At 52.8% G+C, this 20706-nt stretch overlaps 2 protein-coding genes, 1 pseudogene and 1 gene segment (V, D, J or C); all 4 read left to right on the top strand.

The window, feature by feature from the left end:
* Nucleotides 1-20706, top strand: part of LOC102541206 (immunoglobulin alpha-2 heavy chain-like) — a 206450-nt gene that overhangs the window by 97685 nt on the left and 88059 nt on the right.
* The window catches only part of LOC116279899 (immunoglobulin gamma-1 heavy chain-like), a 165011-nt gene that overhangs the window by 85584 nt on the left and 58721 nt on the right, over nt 1-20706 (top strand). The gene's annotated exons all lie outside the window — the stretch shown is intronic.
* LOC102538064 (immunoglobulin gamma-1 heavy chain) overlaps nt 1-20706 on the top strand; it is a 235425-nt gene that overhangs the window by 196301 nt on the left and 18418 nt on the right. The gene's annotated exons all lie outside the window — the stretch shown is intronic.
* On the top strand, nt 52-5087 carry LOC140696729 (immunoglobulin delta heavy chain-like; annotated as a pseudogene).

The following is a 20706-nucleotide window of genomic DNA, read 5'->3' as shown; positions in this document are numbered from 1 at the left end:
TGAGGGGGGCCTACTATGCCCAGGAGGCTGGGCACTGGCAGATGCCGCCTCATGCCCTGTGCGGTCCTCAGCCTCTCTGAATGGGTGACCTGCCAGTCACACCGCGAGGAGCACAGTGGAGAGGGAGGCCCGTGGCCAGCACCGGACCCACCTGGCCCAGTGGATCAGCTGAGTCGTGAGCTTGTGAGGAGACTCACATGGGGACACATTGCACAGGCAGCCAGGGATGCGGCGCTGAGCCCTACAACCCTCACGGAAATATAGGGTGCCACCCAAAGGGCCGGGGAGCCACGGCGGCCAGACCCAGGAGCTGGCCACGGCAGGACCCCCAGGAGTGAGCTGCCTTCCTGCCCCTCTGCCTGGGGCCTAGGGTCACACTTCACCCTGTCGCCGCCCTGGGCAGCGTGTCCTCACTCTGAGCCTTGGAGGCTGAAGCAGCTGACAGAGGGGAGCAGTCAGACGGAGAGTAGCAGCTCCCTCGCTGGCCTTCTGGGCACTGAAGCTCAAAGAAGCCGTGGCCTGCTCGGGTGTCTCTGTGGGCTTATTGGCCAGGATGCTCACCCCCCCCCCAGCCAGAATCTGCTCCCACTGTGCTCATCCGGACACTCCAGCCCTGGGCTCGGGGAGGTCTGCTCAGGCACACAAAGCATGGGCGAGTCAAGAGACGCCAGCTCTCCAAAGAGATGCCGTGGCTCACCTGCAGCAGGGTGTGTGCCAAACGCACCCCTTCCCCGGAGTGCTGGCAGTCAGAGTTGACTGTGACATCTGCATCCAGTCAGCCACCCAGCAGTTTTGGGAGGGAGCAGGTGGAGCTCCAGGAAGACAGATTGGGCCCTCCGGCTCTGGGGCTGGACTGCCCTCCAGTGGAAAAGGACCCTTCTTAGGGCACGCCCAAGGTGGGCTGAGCCCATGAGCCAAGCCCTCAGAACAGGCCTGCACACCCCACCCCAGGAGGGCCCCCCAACCCAGACGTGGCCCAGCTGTCACACTGCCCGCTGGCCAGATGCAGCCTAAGCCTGCTCTCTAGAGCCTGGGCCCGGCCTTTGCAGTTTCAGAGGAGTGGACAAGGAGGAGGAGGAGGGGTCAGAAACCCTGCGTAGTTCTAAAGCCTGGAATATTTACTCTCTGGCACTTTACAGAAAAAGCTGGCTGACAGGCGGTCTGTCACAAATTTATGGCCTGATAACATACTGTCCATTCTCGCCCTAAACCCAAGAGGAAGGTCCTTGGGCCCTTAGCACAGATACTCGTGAGCAGTGAGCAGTCAGGGTCCCACCAGAGCCAGGAGGCACACTCAGGGAGCAGTGACTACCAGAAGCCAAGCTGCCACCCCTGGGGCTGGGGGCCGGGGGCCGGGGGGCCATAGCCCCCACCTTCTAAGGAGCCTAGAGGACACCCTTAGTCACCCCCTCCCCAACAGTGCCGGCCACCAGCCCCACCAGCCCCCAGCCCCCCCAGCCAGAAGCCTGGATGCTGGGAAGCCCAAAAGAGGCTGTCCTCAGAGGTCAGTCACTTGGGGGACCGAGCTGGGGAGAAGGGTGGAGGACTTTCAGGGGACACCAGAGAGGGCCTGGGCTGTGAGACCCCAGCCTAGTGATGGGAGGTCACCTGGGACCACACTTCTGGAAGCTGGGGAGAGGGCAGGCCTGGGGTTGGGCAGTGACCAGAAACACCCAGGAGGCGCTGGCCAGCCCCAGGACCACCCCCTCCCCCCACCGGCAGGGACTCCCATGCACCCCCTCTGATCTTACCCCACCCCTGCGGAGTGTCAGAACCACACCCGTCCGCCCAGCCTCTGCCTGCTGCACCCTCCCCTGCAGGGCCTCTGGCTCCAGGTCAAGGCCACCTTCACCTGCCTGGCGCTAGGGGACAACCTGCAGGAGACCATTGTCCTTGGAGGGGGCCAGGGAGCCTCACAGCAGGCTCCCAAAGGAGGCGCACGCCAAGCATGCCGAAGGTTCCCGGAGCCAGAGCAGCCACGTGGCCCTGCCCAGGGCCTCTTGGGCAGAGGGGCCTCCGTCACCTGCACCTTGAGCAGCCCTGGCCTGCAGGCCCCAGTGATTTTGGCAGCACAGAGAGAACCTGGTGAGGCCAGCTCCCAGGTCAGAAGACAGGGTGGCCACGGGCCCCAGGCACCCCACACCTCAACCAGCCCAGCAGCTGCTCTGGCCACCTCCTTCCATGACTGTCCTCCGGCCACCAGCTTCTCCCAGTGCTCCCAGTGCCACCTGAGCATGACCGGGCTTCTCCCTGCAGCTGCCTTGGCCCCCAGAAACCTCCCTGTCCGCATCCTGACCACAGCTGACCCGCTCACCTCTGCCAAGGCAGGCTCCTGGCTCCTGTGTGAGGTGTCTGGCTTCCCGCCCATGGACATCTTCCTTGCCTGGCTGGAGGGCCAGTGTGAAGTGAACCCTTCGTAGTTTGCCACCAGGCGCCCCACAGCCCAGCCCAGCGGGAATGCCGTGTTCAGCACCTGGAGCGGCCTGCGCGTCCCGGCCACCCAGGGCCACTGGGAGGCCAGCCTACACCTGTGTGGTCGGGCATGAGGCCTCCTGGACTCCGCTCAGTGCCAGCTGGAACCTGGACACTGGCGGTGAGTCAGCCCCACAGACACAGGGCTGGAGGCAGAGGGGCAGCAGGGTAGGGCTATGGCCGAGCCCAGCCGGTCCTTCTCTGGAGGGCATGCTTCCCCGCCCTGGGGCCTCTAGGTGTCTCAACAGCTACCCTGCCGACCTGTCCCCCTGTGCACACACCGGGCTGGCCCCGGAAGGGAGGGAGGTGGTGCCATGCCCCCCAGGCCCCAAGAACCAGCCATTCCCCACAAGGTGTGCCTGTCACTGGGCACAGAGCCGGGGGCCTCCCTTGGGCTAGGCATGAGGGCCGTCACTCCAGAAAGCCGCTCTCCAGGGGCATGCGAGCTTCCCCAGCCCCCAAGGTCTCCACCCACCCAGGAGCACAGGCAGCACCTCGGAGGCCGGATGCACCTGGGAGTGAGGGCTGGGTTTGACAGCGACCTTGACTGCAAGCCATCCAGAGGGCAGAGGGACAGGCACCTGCCCGAGAAGGGGCTCTCGTGGGGGCCCAGGGCTCACCCTCCCCTCTGAGGCATCCTGCCAGGACACCTTGCTGCCCCGCTAGAGGGCAGGACCCAGACCAGTGCCTCTCCCTGCCCAGCGCAGCACCAGTGAGACAGTGGTGGACACACTGGGTCAGGCAGGGAACAGGACACACAGCGCAGCCTGAGCTGGAGGGTGGGGTCCAGGCCCCAGGCCACCAAAGGAGCCAGGCAGAGGGAGATGCCCAGTGGGGACCAGAGTCAGCAAAGTGGGGCGGGCTGTGGGGGGTGGGCAGGAAGCCTCCGGCTCCACCGGGGTCAGGGATCTTGCGTGCAGCCCTGACTGTCGCCACGGGCAGTCCCCCAGCAGCAGAGATGCCCAGACAGCAGCTCCAGCCCCGCTGCCTCCCCCGACAGCTTGGCACGGCCACCCGCTAGCAACAGTCCCTCCAGCCCCGCAGGGTTCCCCAGAGTGTGGCTGCCCCTCCGCACCCCGACCCGCCTGGGCCCCAGCGGGTCTTCTCCTGAAGCTCCAGCCCCGTTCCTGGCTGCCCACCGGGGGCCAGGGCCGTTTGTCCACAATCCGCGTTCACAGCACAGCCCCTCCCAATCCGGGCGCCATCTGTGCTGGGCCGCCTGCCGGGGCTCATGCCCCTCAGGCCTGTCCGTTCCCCGGTCGCTGAAGTGGACTCCTGACCGGGCCCACAGTCTGTCCGAAGGAGGACCACCCCCTCAAGGGCTCCCTGAGAGCCGAGTCCTCACTGACCCAACCCCCGGCCTGCCGTCCTCCACACCCCGCAGACGGGCCGCCCCAGGCACACAGCCAGCTCTTCCAGGTCTCAGGTCCGGGAGGGTCTGGACGGGCCGCCTCCCAGGCCTTGGCCCAAGACTCTCCCATCTCTTGCAGGGGCTAGAGGTATATCCACCTGCCAGGGCCACACACTCTGAAGACAGTGCATAGCAGAAGCTGTAGGCGGCCAGGCCAGTCCCCAGGGCCTCCAGGAGTGAGGGAAGGAAGCCCTCCACAGAAGGCCAGAGCCACACCACCCGCCCCAGGTCTGAGCCCAGAGGCGTGCTCAGGAAGGCAGCTGGGGCTTCCCTGCCTGGACCCCTCCTCCAGACAGGTGGAGGGGTCCAGAACTGCTCCCTGCTTAGGGCAGCCTCGCCCCCGCCCCACAGCCAGTCCTCCGTGGCCTCAGCCCCAGCTGGATTGCAGCCTCTGCTTCCACTGGGCCAGCTGTCCCTGCAGTGGTGACTTTGCTGCCTTGGGCAGTCCTGTGGCCTTTCCCCCGTCCTGCATCCACAGGCCACCCCCTCCCTCTCCAGTCTAGGGTCAGCCCACCACTGTCCCCTGCAGAACAAGCATGCCCTCTACGGTTGTCATCGTGGTTAAACGTCCCTCTGGCCTGGCCGCTCCTCAGCCCACAGCCCCACCTCATGAGACGGCCACCTCTGCCCAGGCCCATGGACAAGCCAGGACACCTCACCCCTCCGTCACCCTCGCATCTGGCAGCCCCCCAACTCCTGAATCCTCCCGCTTCTCTCCGTGGGCCCTGCGCCATTTCTCCCCTCCCTGCAGGTCTCCCAGCCAGTGTTGCCTCCTTCACTCCGTGGCCAGGGTGATCTTTAAACCCCATCAGGGCTCTGCCTCCACTTAGGATGCAGTCAGTAGCAAGATAGTCACTCAGGCGGCAAGAAAATGACACCGGCAAATAAACTGTAGCTGAAGAGCTGAGGGCTTGGAGATGTCGCACTGACCTAGATTCTCAGGGGAGAAGAGGCACTTGGCCGCTTTGTCCTCACCGCAACCGCAGGAGGACAGAGGCGTGGCTGTCCGTGACAGGAGGGGGTGTGAGGGAGTCAGCCAGGATCTCGTGTCTGCAGAGCTGGCACAAGGCGGGCGATACTGATGAGCCCCAGAAAAATCCCCCCCACCCACTGACCGCCCCACCCGGGACCGTGGCTGGGCGAGCAGCGGCTGGGAGCAGAGCAGGGTGGCAGCAAGCCGTCTCCAGCCTTGCACGAAGCTTAGAGCCCAAAGCCCGACCCCACCCGAAGGCGTAGTCAGGAGCCACCTCTCCTGCCACCCAGCCCGACCGAGGCGAGTGGAAGACGCGTGTGTACATGCGGCCTCAGGCTCGCTGTGTCTGTGCACAACGTGCAGCATCCAATCAAAACTTCAAGATGCAAATAAGCGGAAAGCCCTCACTCGTAATCCAAACACAATGTCAGAGTGAGAGCCCGGGGACCCGGGTGCTGGAGTCAAACGCGATCTGGTCATGTCACTGCTCCCTCATCTGAAACGCTCCTCATGGCTTCCTTGTGCCCTAAGAAGAAATTCCAGGCCCTGCCCCAGGGGTTCTGGGACTGTGCCCGAGGGACTGCCCGCCGACCTGCCCTGTCCCTCTCAAGAGGCGTGAATGGGGCATGACTTCTCCCACCTACAATTCTTCTCAATGCCGCGTCTCTCGTCCAAAGCCTTTCCGCCTTCTCAGCCAGCTGACTTCCGCTTCTCATTCACACGAGCTCTTCTGTGTGTCTGAGAAGACGCCCTGCCCCCCAGGCCTGGGTCACGGGGGATCCGTGCACCTGGCCTTTACCTGGGCGGAGCACGTCCGTGGGGAGCTGTCCCTGTGCTTAGCTGTCTGACGGGCCCCGGACCCCTCACCACTGCATTCCAAGTGTCTAGAACAGGCTCTTTCAAGTTCTCCATGCCACAGGACTGTGGCCTTTTTAATTTTTTCCAATTAATCATGGACCAATACCTTCATAGAGTACAGTGGGGATTAATTACTAGAAAAATGAAACAGAAACAAAGACATGCCAGTGTTTTCTTATTAGAGTCAACAGACTGCTGTAAAAAGTTTTCTGATGCACACATCACTTGCATACTTACCCCCCGTGCCCTGTGACCAGTGGTCCCCAGCTGGCACCACCCACGGACCCCACCTCCAGCAGCTGTGGTCAAACACAAGGTGGACCCGCAAAAACCACGCACAGAATGAATACCTGGAAAACTCTATGACGTGTGACAGGTCCCAGGACTCAGCACCTCCCACCTGCCCATAGGCCTTCCCGCCGGATCGCGGCGTGCGCTCTGGGCCTGGACGCCCGCACGTCCCTCCCACCCTGCCTTGCCCTGCGCCCGCTCCAGTCTCCATCAGAAATGACTTCCTCTTATACAGGTTGGTCCTGACGTGCCCTTGCTTAAAGCCCTTGGATGGCTCCTCACCACTCTCAGGACAAAGTCACCAGCGGATCCTGGGCCCTGCTCAGCTCTGGCCTCTCCTCCGCGGAACGCTGAGCACCCCGCTGCAGGTGCCCGGGGCTCCTGTCACTCTCCCCAGCCAGGCTCTCCCGATACCGGGCGTTCATGATGCCGATACCGGGCGTCCGTGATGTCGCGCCCTCTGCTCTCTGCCTGGTGGGCACCGTCAGCTCTTTCTTTCACCCTGGCCAGTGAGGCTGCCGCTGCACAGCCGGCTGGGCCGCCCCCGTGCGTCCGCGTCTTCCCTGCGCCCCGCACAGCCTGGCAGGGAGAAGGCAGTTCTCAGATGCTGGTCGGGGATGGCAGGGCACCCCTAGCATAGGCCCTGGCTGTCAGCTGCCTGCCGTGTGCTGGGGCGGGCGCAGGACCAATCTTCTCACCAGCGCCTGCTCCTCCCCAGATCTGGCCTCCTGGACCTCCCAGAGACACGGCGAGAGTGGCAGTGGCTATTCTGGCCTGGAGGATACCAACCGACTGTGGCTAACCTTCATGGCCCTGCTCCTCGTGACTCTGGTCTACAGCGGCTGCATCGCCTTCATTAAGGTGGGGTGAGGACCCCGCCCGCACGGGTGGGCAGCTCCCTCGCCCGCCAGCCAGCACCCCTGCGTCCAGGGCTGTGGGGACACTGGAGTCCGCCCGGGGATCCTGAGGGAGAGGGAGGAATACTTGGGCCGTTGGTGGGCCACCCGGACCCTCTCAGCTGTAGGGCTGCACCCTTCCTTCCACCCGCAGCCCCCCTAGAGAAGAACAGGCACTCCACACCCACTCGCCTGGGATGGGGGCCCTGACTCGGCTGGCAGGAGGGGACCAGACACGGAAGCTTGCACCCTGTCCTCCAAGAGAAGCAAGGCCCCAGCTGTGCCATGTGCTCCAGGGACCCTGCTCTCAGTGCCCCCTCTCCCGCAGCCTGTACCCACCAGCCCCTTCTTGACACTGGGCTCTTGCCATGGGCAAAGCTGCCCCAGAGAGCAGACGCCGGCACCGCGGAGGGAAGCTGCCAGAGGGCAGAGGGCCCGGCCTGCACTCTGTCCTGTGCACGGGGCCCTTCCAGCCCCGTCTTGTTCACACCCCGCCTGCCCTGGCTCTCCTCTGTCCACGCAGAGCCCAGCCCACCAGAGAGGAGGCTCTCCCCCCGGAGTCCCCCCAGTCCTGACTATAGCCCCCTTGACTTCCCACCCACGGTCCTGCCCCATAAACAGCTTTGGCTCATCTCACCTGCCTCCTGTTTCTCTGTCCCAGCAGTCTGGCTCTTCCCAGGTCAGAGGACCAGGAGGCTGAGGACAGACATCCAGGGGAATCCATACACGAGCAAGATAGGTTGCCAGCAGGGTCGGAGAAGCAGCGGGGGCAGCCATGGTGCGGAAGCCAGCAGAGCTGAGAGGCCCTGCTCCCCACATCAAACACAGGCAAACACAGGGGCCTGTGCCCAAGCACACCCATGTGCAGTCCGTGCCCACACACGGGCACGCACACCGCACACAACACACACACGAGCACACGGGCGCTCACACAGAAGGCGGCACTGAGTGGTGAGACAGGAGCGGCTGGGCACACAGAGTCCTGGGGGGGTCCAGCCCGCCCCTCACTGTCTGCACAGCTGGGCAGCCCTTGAGACCCCCCCTCGCACCCACTCCCTCCATCAGACAGGGTGAGAGCCCCCCTCAGGTAGAGTGGGGTGAGCAGTTGGTGAAGTGCTGTCTGAAGGGACCTGGAGAGACCCTGGCACTGGTCACTGGTCAGTGCCTGGTCACTTCTGGCCTCCTGCTGTCCCCAGAGCCCCCACAGCGGGCCCTGGTCCACTGCAGTCTTTCCTCTCCCTGCCAGGTGAGGGGCCACCCATGCACGGGGAGGCCAGCGAGGAGGGCACCGTGCAGGTGCCAGCCCCGGGCGGCCTCCCAGCCTCCACTCTGCAGACCAGTGGTCGGTGCCCAGGCTGCTCCCCTCCGGCCTGCCCACCTCGCAGACTCCGGGTCTTACTCCTAGTCTGGCTCCGATGCCACACCATCCCCCCATCCCCCAGTCCAGCCTTGACCCAGCAGCACCTCTTCATGGCTTCCACGCCCACCCCATCCCTGAATGTGGCCCTTACTCCACATGTTGGCCTGGGAGGGTGGCCACACATCTCACACTCAGCACACCCGCAACTGACCATCCAGATGGCAGGCTGAACGTGGCCGTGAGGCTGCTGATCTGATCCCTGGAGCCTGCAAGTGGCGCCCATGCAGATGTGCTTAGCCCGGGATCCTGACACAACGAGGAGACTCTGGCTTCTTGGGCTGGCCCAGTGTCACCACAAGGTCCTCGCGGGAGGGAGGCAGGGGAACCCCGGCAAGGAGAAGCCAGGCGGGTGACATAGAGGCAGGAGGCTACACTTCTGGCTGCGAAGACGGAGGACCGCCCACCCGTGCTTGAGGTCCTGCGAGACTCGTGTCAGACTCCTGCCTCCATTCGGTGACAAGGCAAGTGCCTGCGGGGATCTGCTGCAGTGGCCGCAACAAGGAAAACACCATTGGTCCCTCCAGAAGCAGCCCGTCCCCTGCATCCTCCCCATCCCAGCAAGAGCGCCCCATCCCTCCCACAGCTCAGGTCCAGACTCTGAATGGACTCCCATCTTTCTCTGCACCTCGTCCCAGTCTAGCAGCGGACCTGCCCCAGCTCTGCCCACTTTCCTGGGCCTGGCCGTGTCTGCAGGGCCTCAGTCACATCCTCCAGGCCTCCCATCCCAACTCGCCCGCTGCGGCCTTCTCAGCCAGCCTGGCAGTGAGGTGGCCCTGTCGCGAGATCGCCGATGAGGGCTCAGCTCGCCCGCTGCCCGAAAGGGCCTCACATTTTATCCGAAATTTGTACATGGGTCCACACCCTGACCTCCCGTCCTTCCATCGTCAGAGCCTCCGGCCTGGCTGTCCCCTGGCAGAGACCTCTCTCCCGGCCTCTGGACCTGCACTCCCAGTCCTTCACTGCAGCCCGCCCCGTGGCCCTGCCCAGAACGACGGCGCACTGCCCTCATCCCCCCACCCCTGCTCCAAGTTCTCTGCTCTGCCCCTTCCAGCCCTTCCCAAGTTTCACATGCGCATTGTGCTAGTTGGTCATTTCTTTCTCCTCGTAGAAACCTAGAAAGTTAACTCCAAGAGCGCAGGGTTTTATCTCCCTGATGAGCCCCAACACGTGGACCAGAGCCCATGGGCAGTAGTGCCAGCAAACACTCACTGAGCGACGGAGGTCAGGGCCGCGCCCGAGTCCCAGGGTCACGGGCCCTCCCGGGACAGGCAGGCCCAGTGGAGTGTGCCACGCCACTTCCCTTCTGAGAGCAACTCCTGGCCCACTCTGCCCCATCTCAGTAAGTGACCACCTCCAGACTCCAGGCTCACCCACTCCCCAGCCCACAGCCAGGGGGGTCTTTTAAAACCTGAATCTGTCCTGGGAGTCCCAGCTCAAACCCAATGAAGAGTTCTTGTTACAAGAGTGAAATCAAAATTTTCATGCCTCCCCACTGACCCAGCCAGGCCCAGGGCCCAGATGGGCCCCACCACCCTGCTTATGACGGTCCATGCTTGCTCCCCACTTTCCACAGTGTGTCACTACCTGTGGGGCCCTGGGTACTGCCTGCCTCCAGTCAGGACCTGAAGTCCCTCAAGAGCAGCAGCTGAAGGAAGGTGTGAAGGAAGGAAGGGGTGGCCTGCCTCGGGGGAGAGGCCTCAGAGCCTCCAAGGAGAGCATGCACAGGGCCCTCACTGCAGGAGCCCCCGAGCGATCGTCACTGTTACCCAGCTGTCCCCAAGTCCACAGCCCCAAGGGTTTGCACTGTGGAGTCCTGTCTGCAGGCCCCAGGAGGCTGGGAGGGAGGCCAGAGGGAGGCCAGACACCAAAGCCTGCAGGTTCCCTGAGCATGGAGGGTGCCTGGTTTGGTCCAAGGAGCCTGTATTTGAGTTTCTTTCTGCTCAGGAAACATTTTCACACAAAGCACGAGAGCCCCTCCAACCACAGCCAGGGCCTCAGCCTGTTGGGTGGACGCCGGGCCCTTCACTCAGTTCTTCAACAGGAAAACCCAGGGGGCCTTCCAGCAGACCCTCTTTTATCTTCAAGAACCACCAGTCTATCTCTGCCAGAGGCGTGTGACAGCCCGGGGCCCTGGGGCCAGCCATTTCCCCTCACAAGACTGCTTGTGGCCTTCCTGGCACCGCAGCCACTGGCCTCCGCCCAGCCCCGGGCCGTTGGTCCTGCACGCTCTGCAGCTCACCCGAGTCACCACGATCCCACCCGCCTGGCACCCTCCTCTCGGGGCAGAAACATCTGTTTCCAGCTTTGGCGACAAACAGGACGCACCCGCCTCCTACCCCTAAGTCAAGGCTTGATGAGCCCAGTCCCCTGGTGTGGAGCCCACCCCCTGGCCACCTGTGTGAGGCCCGACTGAACGCCCTCCCTCAGTGTTTGGGGGAGGTTCCGAGCCAGCCCTGCCCTCTGAGGCTTGTGGACTGAGGCTTCCCAGGACCCAGGCAGAAACCAGGCTGTGATCTCCAGCCAAGGAATGTGTTCATTCCTGGTCCACAGCCGGGCCCGTGTTGACTGAGTTAATTCTGGAAGGCATATGGCTGGGACAAGACCTCAAAAGAGAGTTGGGGGACAGGAAGATCAGGGACAGCGTCTCTGCCCTCACGGTCAGGACAAGAGTAAAGTCGGAACCAGCAGCATGCAAATCGGTAAGCAGGCCAGAGGAAGTTACGGGAACCTGTCTGCGTTCCATTGGGGTGAATGAGTGCTTTCTCAGAATGACACCAAGGCCAGGAAGTTTAAAAGTGACATTGAGAGATTTGCCTACAGAAAGAAAAAATTTTAAATCTATGAAGATAAAGTCTCTACAAACAAAAAGTTAAATGCTGTGGGAGAGAGAGTGGGCAAAGTGAGTAACTTCAAAAAGAGTCTGCAGTAGTCAGGGTTCTCCAAGAATAGATGTATGAGACAGAAATGACAGACAGACAGATAAACGTATGTGTGTATACTGATATATACATAGAGAGAAAGAGAGATTTTTAAGGAATTGGGTCCTGTGATCGTGAAGGCTTGGAGCATCCAAAATCCGCAGGGCAGGCCAGCAGTCCAGAGCTCCAGGGAAGAGTTGATGTTACAGTCTGAGTCCAAAGGCCATCTGCGGGCAGAATTCCCTCTTCCTCAGGAAACCTCACTCTTTTTTCTCTTAAGGTCTTCAACTGAATAGATGAGGCCTACCCATGTAGAACAATCTGCTTTACCCAATGTCTACTGCTTTAAATATCAACACATTTTTCAAATACCTTCACTCTTTGGATTAGTGTTTGACCAAATATCTGGGCACTATATCCTAGCCAAGTTAATCCATAAAATTAACCATCAGAAAGTCCAACTAAATGAGCGTTGGAAAAAATGCAATGAATGGGACAAATCTGACCTATAAGAAGTTTTTGGTGGAAGTGGGAGTGGAGGGATCATTTCCAGTAGTTTGTAAACAACAAATAGCCAATAAAACATGAAATTGTTAGGCATCACACATAATCAAAGCAGTGACTTTAAACAACTGACCATCAGTTCAGGTGACAACTGTTCATGGCAGCCTACCATGCGCCAAGCAGGCATCCAAGTGGGAGTGTGCAGTGTGACTGCTCTGTGGCACCACTGCCCTGATGGGAGAGGAACAACACAACTGGACACAGATCAAATGCCCTACCAAAGACAAGGAGGCCAGGCGAGGACCGACACCTCACTGCCAGGTGCTGTCCTGGCAGATGAAGGGCCTGCAGGCATCGGGGAGGCACGTCCAGGCAGAAGGAGCAGAAGGCAGAAAGGTCCTGGGTCAGAAATGTGCTTTACAAGTTCAAGGAGCAGCAGGAAGGCTAGTGGGGCTGCATCAGAAGCTGGGAGACTGGGGAGGAGGAGGTGGGGAAGATAAAGTGAGGCCATACGAGCCCGTTCAAGCTTCATGCTTTGCTCTGGGGTGATGGGATGCCCCCAAAGGCATTTGGGTTGGGGGGTTTTCAATTTTGCACTGGAAAGTCAGCTGCACTGGAGGGAGGGTTTAAGTCAAGGGCCCTGGAGATCTGTGCAGGAGTCCTTCTGGGGGAGTAGCAGGAGGCAGAGCAGGGGCAGTGGCAGCAGAGAGAAGGGCTCAGATCATGCATGTGCCTGAAAGTGGAGCTGAGGGTCTGCAGAGAGAAGTCGCACCCACGAGATCCCCTGCATCACAGCATGAATGCAGTGCCATTCACTGATCTCTGGGGTCAACAACTCTCCCTTCAGTGTGGCCAGTTCAAGCTGCCAATTACATACACAGGAATGGATGTGGGAGTGGATGCTCCTGTTGGACCTGGGCTCTGGGGCTTAGGAAGAAGTCACTGGAGGAGGAGGAGTAAATCCAGGACTGCACATGGTGCTGTGGCTGATACTCCCAGGACTAGCAGGGACACCAAGAAGGGTGCGTGGAAGGGAGCCAAAGTCAATGTGTGGCACCAGGTGGAGGGGAGGACTTGGAAGCCAGGGTCAGAGGCAGGAGTCAGAAAGATACAGGGCTAGAAGGAGGACATCATGTGCAGGGACACTCTGCACGTGGTGCCAAGGAAGGACTTGGTCCACTGCATGCATGCTCCGGAGGCGTGTCTCCAGGAGGCTGACAGGGAGCAAGGGGTCCTCTCAAGAGCAGTCTCAACAGCAAGGTGGCCAAGACCTGGCTAGAGTGGCCTCAAGAAGGAGGAGGGAGGGGTGAGTGGATGCAAAAGTCAGGGCACACCAGACCTAGGAGCAGAGTCCACCAGCCTGGTCAAGCCGACACCAGCATCACAGAGCACGCACATACATCGAACACAAACCTGCTTGTGAAGCCTGATGTCCACTGCACCATCGATAAACTGAAAAAAACTAAAGTCATGGTATCAAGATCTCCAACAGTGCAGCAAATGAGAGAGACAACCATGGCGAAGGGGTAAATGGGCTCCTACACACAGCTCACGGGTCAAATCAGAAGAGAAGTCCATAGCCTTAAATGTCTGTGAGGCAGAAAGCACTGAGTTAATACAGAGCCCAAACTGAAAAGTTGGGAAAAGAACAGCAAAATAAACACAAAAAAACGGAAATAATCATATAAGCCAAAAAAAATCAATTACTTCAAAAACACACCTGCACCCCAGTGTTCATAGCAGCACTATTTACAACAGCCAAGACAGCCTAAATGTCCATCAACAGATGACTGGATAAAGAAGAAATGGTATGTTTTTACAATGGAATACTACTCAGCCATAAAAAATGACAACATAACGCCATTTGCAGCAACATGGATGCCCCTGGAGAATGTCATTCTAAGTGAAGTAAGCCAGAAAGAGAAAGAAAAATACCATATGAGATCACTCATATGTGGAATCTAAAAAACATGAATATAAATACAAAACAGAAACAGACTCATAGACACAGAACACAAACTTGTGGTTGCCAAGGGGGTGGGGGGTGGGAAGGGACAGACTGGGTGGTCAAAATGTAGAATAAACAAGACTATACTGTATAGCATAGGCAAATATATGCAAGATCTTATAGTAGCTTACAGCGAAAAAATGTGACAATGAATGTATATATGTTCATGTATAACTGAAAAATTGTGCTCTACCCTGGAATTTGATGTAACATTGTAAAATGACAATAACTCAGTAAAAAATATTTTTTAAAAACTAGTTATTGATGAAAAAGTAATAAGAGGAAATAATAAATAAATTTATTCCACTAGTATATAGTAAAAATTTTAAATCCCAGGACAGGATCTTATCAAAAATGACTCAGGAATAGAAAAGCTCAATAGTACCATATTTATTAAACTTCTTTGTTTTATTTATTACATAAATTAAAGCAGTAGATTTAAATCTTTTCAAATAAAAATACCAGGGCCATGTTTCCTGAAGCTCTTAAAAAAATGTATTATTCAAATTTTATTTAAAAAACTATCAAAAAGTGAAGAAGAAGGAATAACACCCAACTCATTCTATAAAGCCAATATAACACTGATTGGGAATCAGAAAAGGAAAGCATGGAAAAGAAAAGCTATGGGACAGTCTTACTCATGAAACAGATAAAAATACTCCAGAGAAAATATTAACAAATAATTTTGAACCTCATGAAAAAACAGATAATTCACTATGTCCAAGTCAGGTTTATCCCAAAAATATAAGGATAGTTTAACCTAATGAAATCTATTATTGTCATTCAAAGCATGTTCATAATAAAGAAGAAGAATTTTAAGATCATCTTAAAGGCAGAGAGAAAATGTTGAAAGAATGTATACTCTTTCAAGATATAAAACTTTTTGCTAACTAAAACACAATGGAATTCTTTGATCTGACAAAGTTTATCAACCAAAATTCTTTGAATTTTTTTTCTTAGAGGAAAATTGGAAGCAACTGTGTACTAGAAGTCTTGATGTATTCCATAAGACCAAAAATATATTAAAACATGATAACTTTCTAAGTAGAAAAAATCCAGAAAAATATATAAAAATAATAACAATTAAAAATAACAGGTAACTTGCTACAATACCAATATACAGAAATCAAGTTTTTTGCTATTAACCAGTAGCAAACAGAAAGTCATTTTTGTAAAGATGCCAGATGTCTGCTTCTGTTAAGGGCATACAGGTAATGTGGCCCAACCTTCCCATTGAGGAATACTAGAAAAAGCTGGAAAAGTACTTTTAGAATCTTCCTGAAGGTAGTGACAAGTTAACAAAGTCATGAATAATCACGGGATTGAGAGCCAGAGGAGACTGAAATTCAGAGATTCAAACCTGGCAGCCACTTTTTCCCCAAAGCCTTTTACTGATTCTAGAATAAAGTTGAGACACTGAGCAGCAATTTTGACAATCCCATAGGGGGAGGGAGAAGAAATTTGGAATTTTAGAACTAATGTGTACAACTGCATGAATTAAGGACTCAACAGACAGATTTAGAAGCAGAGTTAACACAGCTGGAGAATTAGTAAACCAGAAGCTGAAACAAAAGAAAGGAGCTATAATGTAGACCAGAAAACAAAGGCATGAGTTGAAAGAAGAGTGGGTACACTGACAAAGTCCAACGTGTAAGTGCTTAAAGCCCTAGAGAAAGAGAGAGAGAAGAGAAGACACAGTCATAAAGAGGTAATTGCAGAAATCTTTCCAAACTTAAGGAGAGGTACCACCCCTTGGTTCAAACAGAATAAAACACACACACGCAGAAAGTCACACCCATCCATAACATAAAACTACTGAATACTAAAGGAGAAAATCTTGAAGGCAGCTGAAGGAATGGGGAACCTTACATTATCTTCAAAGGAGCAACAATAAGATGGACAGCTGATGTCACAACAGAAGGAGAAGCAAGGAGAGTGATGCTCTGTCCATAGTGCTGAATAAAACCACCGATAAGCCAGGGAAACCATCCTTCAGAAATGAAGATGACCCTGCTTTTCCCTTCTCCTTAGCTATAGTTTCCTGGGACTGTGATAACAAAGTACCACTAACTGGGTGGCTTAAAACCACTCTCTCACAGTTCTGGAAGCTAGAGATCTGAAACCAGTATGCCCTCAGGGCTGTGCTCCCTCTGAAGTCTCTAGGGGAGGAGATTTCCTCGCTTCTTCTAGCCTTTGATGGTTGCCAGCAATCCTTGGCATCCATTGGCTTGCAGATGCACCCTCCAATCTCTGCCTCTACCTTCACATGGAGTTTTCCCTGTCTCTGGGTCTCTGGGTCTAAATTTTCCTCTTCTTATGAGGATACTAGTCATATCAGATTTAGGGCCCACCTTACTCAAGTACAACCACATCAGAACTTGGTGATAGCTGCAAAGACGCTGTTCCAAATATGGTCACAGTCACAGGTTCCAGATGGACATGAATTTGGGATGACACTGCAAGGCCCAGTATACTTTCCTTTCCTGTGCAATTTAGGTGAAGCTCTTAGGTGAGCAGATCAATGTGAACGTGTGCACGGTGGGGTTGGGAGCGGCAGAGGCCTGGAATAGGCCCTGTGTGGGTGGGGAGGGTGGCCTGATGCGCGAAGTAAGATCTGGAGCAAGATGAGAGGGCTCCACCTGGCTGAGGGTATAGACTAGAATGACCAGAATCTCAGAACCTGAAGTGAGAGAGGAAAGCATTATGTGGCACGGAGGGGAGGTTGGTAGCTCACAAGGGAACTGATGAAATAAGTGAATATACTGAGAAGCACAGACAAAAGAGAAGAGAGTTACGAAGATCAAAAGGAAGAAAACTAGAATGGATCATGTGATTTGGGGCTGGATTGTATGCATCTGTCAGAATTCACATTTTCAACACATGCAGATACAGAGAGAGAGAGTAAGTAGTGGCCAAAAACTTCCCAAATTTGATGAAATATATGAATCTGCACATCCAAGAAGCTTAGCGAACTCCGGTAAAGTAAGCTCAAATATGACTCAAAATCAAATGGACTAAAATGCTCAAAGTTTTTTGGGGGGGGGCTGAAATATATGTATATAATATTTTATATATGTTATATATAATATAAATGTAATATAAAATATTAAGCTGATTAAGCTAACCCAATAGTGTTTACAAAAGAGAAATACAAAACACAAGGCCACAGAAAGTTTGAAAGTATAGGATGATAAAAGACATACTATGCAAACATTAGTCAAAGGAAAGCTGCTGTCACTGTAGTAATCTCAGACAAAACAGACTGTAAGGCAAAAAGCATTAATGGAGATTAAGTGGGATGATGCAATTCTAAATGTTTATGCACCTAAAACAGAGCTTTAAAATGTAAAATTTAAAAATTGTCAGAGCTAGAGGAAGAATTATGTAAATTCAGTTACGGTGTAATGTGTTAACATTTACCTTTTAGTAACTTATAGTACAAGCAGACAAAATACTAATAATGATGCACTTGATTTGAACAAAATACTCTACAAATTTGACCTGCTGCGCATATGCAGACCTTGGAAAGAACAGCTACAGAAGGCACACTTGTTCTGAGCCTGTGAAACATTCACACATTATACTATATCATGGCCATAAAGGAAGATACAACACATTTTCAGAGCCAAAAATATTTAGTTATGGTGTAACAATAGTACAATTAAGCCTTTAATGATTTTCATCATCTTTTTTTGTGTTTCCCTCGACCCTAGCCAGCACTTCTGCAGGACAGTGCTCTCCACCTGCCAGAACAGCCTAAACCTCCATTTCCATTTTTTGCATGGCCTCAGACCCCAGGCAAAAGTACTCATCCAGGTCTTAGGGCCCTATTTTTTCACTATCGTGCCCTTTTCTTAGTGGAAGAAGCTTTGGAGCTTTTGAGTTCAACCTTCTTTGTAATCCTACTACTCTAACAATTAAGTATTGGGCCTAATTTTCAGTACTGTTTGCCCTCTGGCTGCAGGAGATGGTTACTATTTAAACACTATCATGGAGAATTTCTGATTTCCACACTGTTCCCTGAGTTTACAAGGAAGGTGGGAGATTGGGGGCTGACCCGAGGCTGACATTTTCTTTCTTTACTGTTTCAATTTCACTCAACACTAACCAAGATACCCCACTATTCTATAGTTATCACATTTTCCACCAGCTTTATAATTATGACTGCTCTCATGCCTCTCAAAAGCTATATTGCAAAAGGTGCACCCTACCTTGCTACCTATGTCCCATAATGATAATTCAAGAACGGTTTCTTTACAAAGGGACTGTTTACAAAAGTGCATTTAATGAAAATGAAAAGACCAGTTTCAACCTGGGAAAATATATTTGCAACACCTATAAGTGACAAAGGAATGTTATCAATAACATGTAAGCAACTACTACAAATCAAGAGAAAATGACAAATAACCCAATAGAAAACACTGGCCAAAAGACATCAATAGACATTTCAGAAGTAAGAATCAAATTAGGCCAATAATCATATAAAAAGATGTCAACTTCATTAACAATCAGAAGGAATTCAAATCAAGAGCAGAATAAATTATCATCTTAGTAAAATGATACTGGCAGAAACTAAGAAGTCTGACCATACCAGGTGTTAGGATGTAGATTCACAGACTCTTTCAAACATTGCTGCTGGAAAGTCACATTGAAAAAGTCAGTTTGGAAAAAAGTTTACCTACCATTGCTTTCAAATGTTGCATAATTTCATATTTCACTCACAGATAAATAATAGAGTGAATCCCTTGTGTGTATACACAAGAAAATACATATAGTGAATCTTTTGGTTCAGTTAGGGCTCTTTTGGAAGTGCAGGGTCACCAGGAGTGATACGGAATAGATGATATGAGGAATTAGATTCTGCACAACTGTGGGATCAGTTGGGCAAGTAAAGTCCTGAGGGATCCACTCTAGAATTAGAAAGAAGTCACTGACCAAAGACCCTGAAGGGGGGCCAATGAGGTCTATGGACGGCTCTTGCCTCTGAATCTGTCAGATGGTCTGAAGGTGCTGTGCTTCATCAAGACAGGCAGTTGTGAAGGAAATCTGGCTGAAAAGTAGGGAAGAGAGAGAAGTCTAAGAAGATAGGAGAGTAGGAAGCACCTAGACAGCTGCACTGGCACAATCTATGTCATGTAAACATTTGGAACTCTGAAGTCCATTGAAGGCTTGCAAGTTACAGATAAAGTCTTGCATAGTACATGGTAGTTAATTTTTGGTCAATTTTGTCTCTTAGCACAGAAGAAGCTAACCAACCCCTAGCCCCATTCCTATGGCAGAAAGCAGTGCACATATTCCCAGGGCAACTTGCACGCAGCTCTGAAGAAACCAGGAGTGGCAAAAAGGATGCAGTCCTCCAAATATCAGAGATCTGTGCTCCACTCACTAATTGCTACTTCTGATCACAGAGGTGCCAATAAAGAGGAGGGCTTCCACAGCTGTTGTACCTACCTCATTGCTATAAGACAACTCTCTGGCTGAAGTGACTTCCAGGGGATTTAAAGGGCTGAAACTGCCTTCATCTTCCTCTTTTCTCATCTTTATTTTTCTCTTTTTTCCCTTTTGGGAACCAAAAGTCAAAAACTAAGATATTCAAAGGCAACTATACTTATAGGGAAAACTAGAAAGTGGCTGCGTATGCTGAGAGAAAGTCAGCAAGGTAGCAGGTTACAAGATTAACGTTCAAAAGTCAGTTGCATTTCTTTATACTAACGATGAATCAACAGAAAAAGAAAGTAAAGAAACAATCCCCTTTAAAATAGTATCCAAAATAATAAAATACCTAGGAATAAATCTAACCAAAGAAGTGAAAGAATTATACACAGAAAACTATATGCCATTGATGAAGGAAATTAAAGAAGACTTTAAAAAATGGAAAGATATCCCATGCTCCTGGATTGGAAGAATCAATATTGTTAAAATGGTCACACTGCCCAAGGCAGTCTACAGATTTAATGCAATCCCTATCAAATTACCCAGGACATATTTCACAGAACTAGAACAAGTCATAATAAAATTTATATGGAACCATCAAAGGCCTAGAATTGCCAAAGCATTACTGAAGAAAAAGAAAGGGGCTGGAGGAATAACTCTTCCAGACTTCAGACAATACTATAGAGCTGCAGTCATGAAGACAGCATGGTATTGGTACAAAAACAGATGTATAGACCAATGGAACAGAATAGAGAGCCCAGAAATGAAGCCACAAGCTTTTGGTCAACTAATCTCCTCAAAGGAGGAAAGAATATACAATGGAATAAAGACAGTCTCTTCAGCAAATGATGTTGGGAAAACTGGACAGCAGCACGTAAATCAATGAAGCTAGAACACTTCCTTACACCATACACAAAAATAAACTCAAAATGGATCAAAGACTTGAACATAAGACAAGGTACAATAAATCTCCTAGAAGAAAATATAGGCAAAACATTATCTCACATACATCTCAAAAATGTTCTCCTATGACAGTCTACTCAAGCAATAGAAATAAAAGCAAGAATTAACCAATGGGACCTAATGAAACTTGCAAGCTCCTGCACAGCAAAGGAAACCATAAGTAAAACAAAAAGACAACCTACGGAATGGGAGAAAATTTTTGCAAACGAAACTGACATAGGCTTGATCTCTGGAATATATAAGCAGCTCATATGACTTAATAAGAAAAAAACAAACAGCCTAATCCAAAAATTGGCAGAAGACCTAAAGAAGCAATTCTTCAAGGAAGAAACACAAATGATCAACAGGCACATGAAAAAATGCTCAATATCACTAATTATCAAAGAAATGTAAATCAAAACTATAACGAGGTATCACCTCACACCAGTCAGAATGGCCATCATTCAAAAATCCACAAATGACAAATGCTGGAGAGGCTATGGAGAAAGGGGAACCCTCCTACACTACTGGTGGGAATGCAGTTTGGTGCAGCCACTATGGAAAACAGTGTGGGGATTCC

Source organism: Vicugna pacos, chromosome 6, assembly GCF_048564905.1.
Source record: "Vicugna pacos chromosome 6, VicPac4, whole genome shotgun sequence".
NCBI classification, from domain to species: domain Eukaryota; kingdom Metazoa; phylum Chordata; class Mammalia; order Artiodactyla; family Camelidae; genus Vicugna; species Vicugna pacos.
The sequence above is the reverse complement of the archived record's forward strand: the minus strand, read 5'-3'. Positions and strand labels throughout refer to the sequence as shown.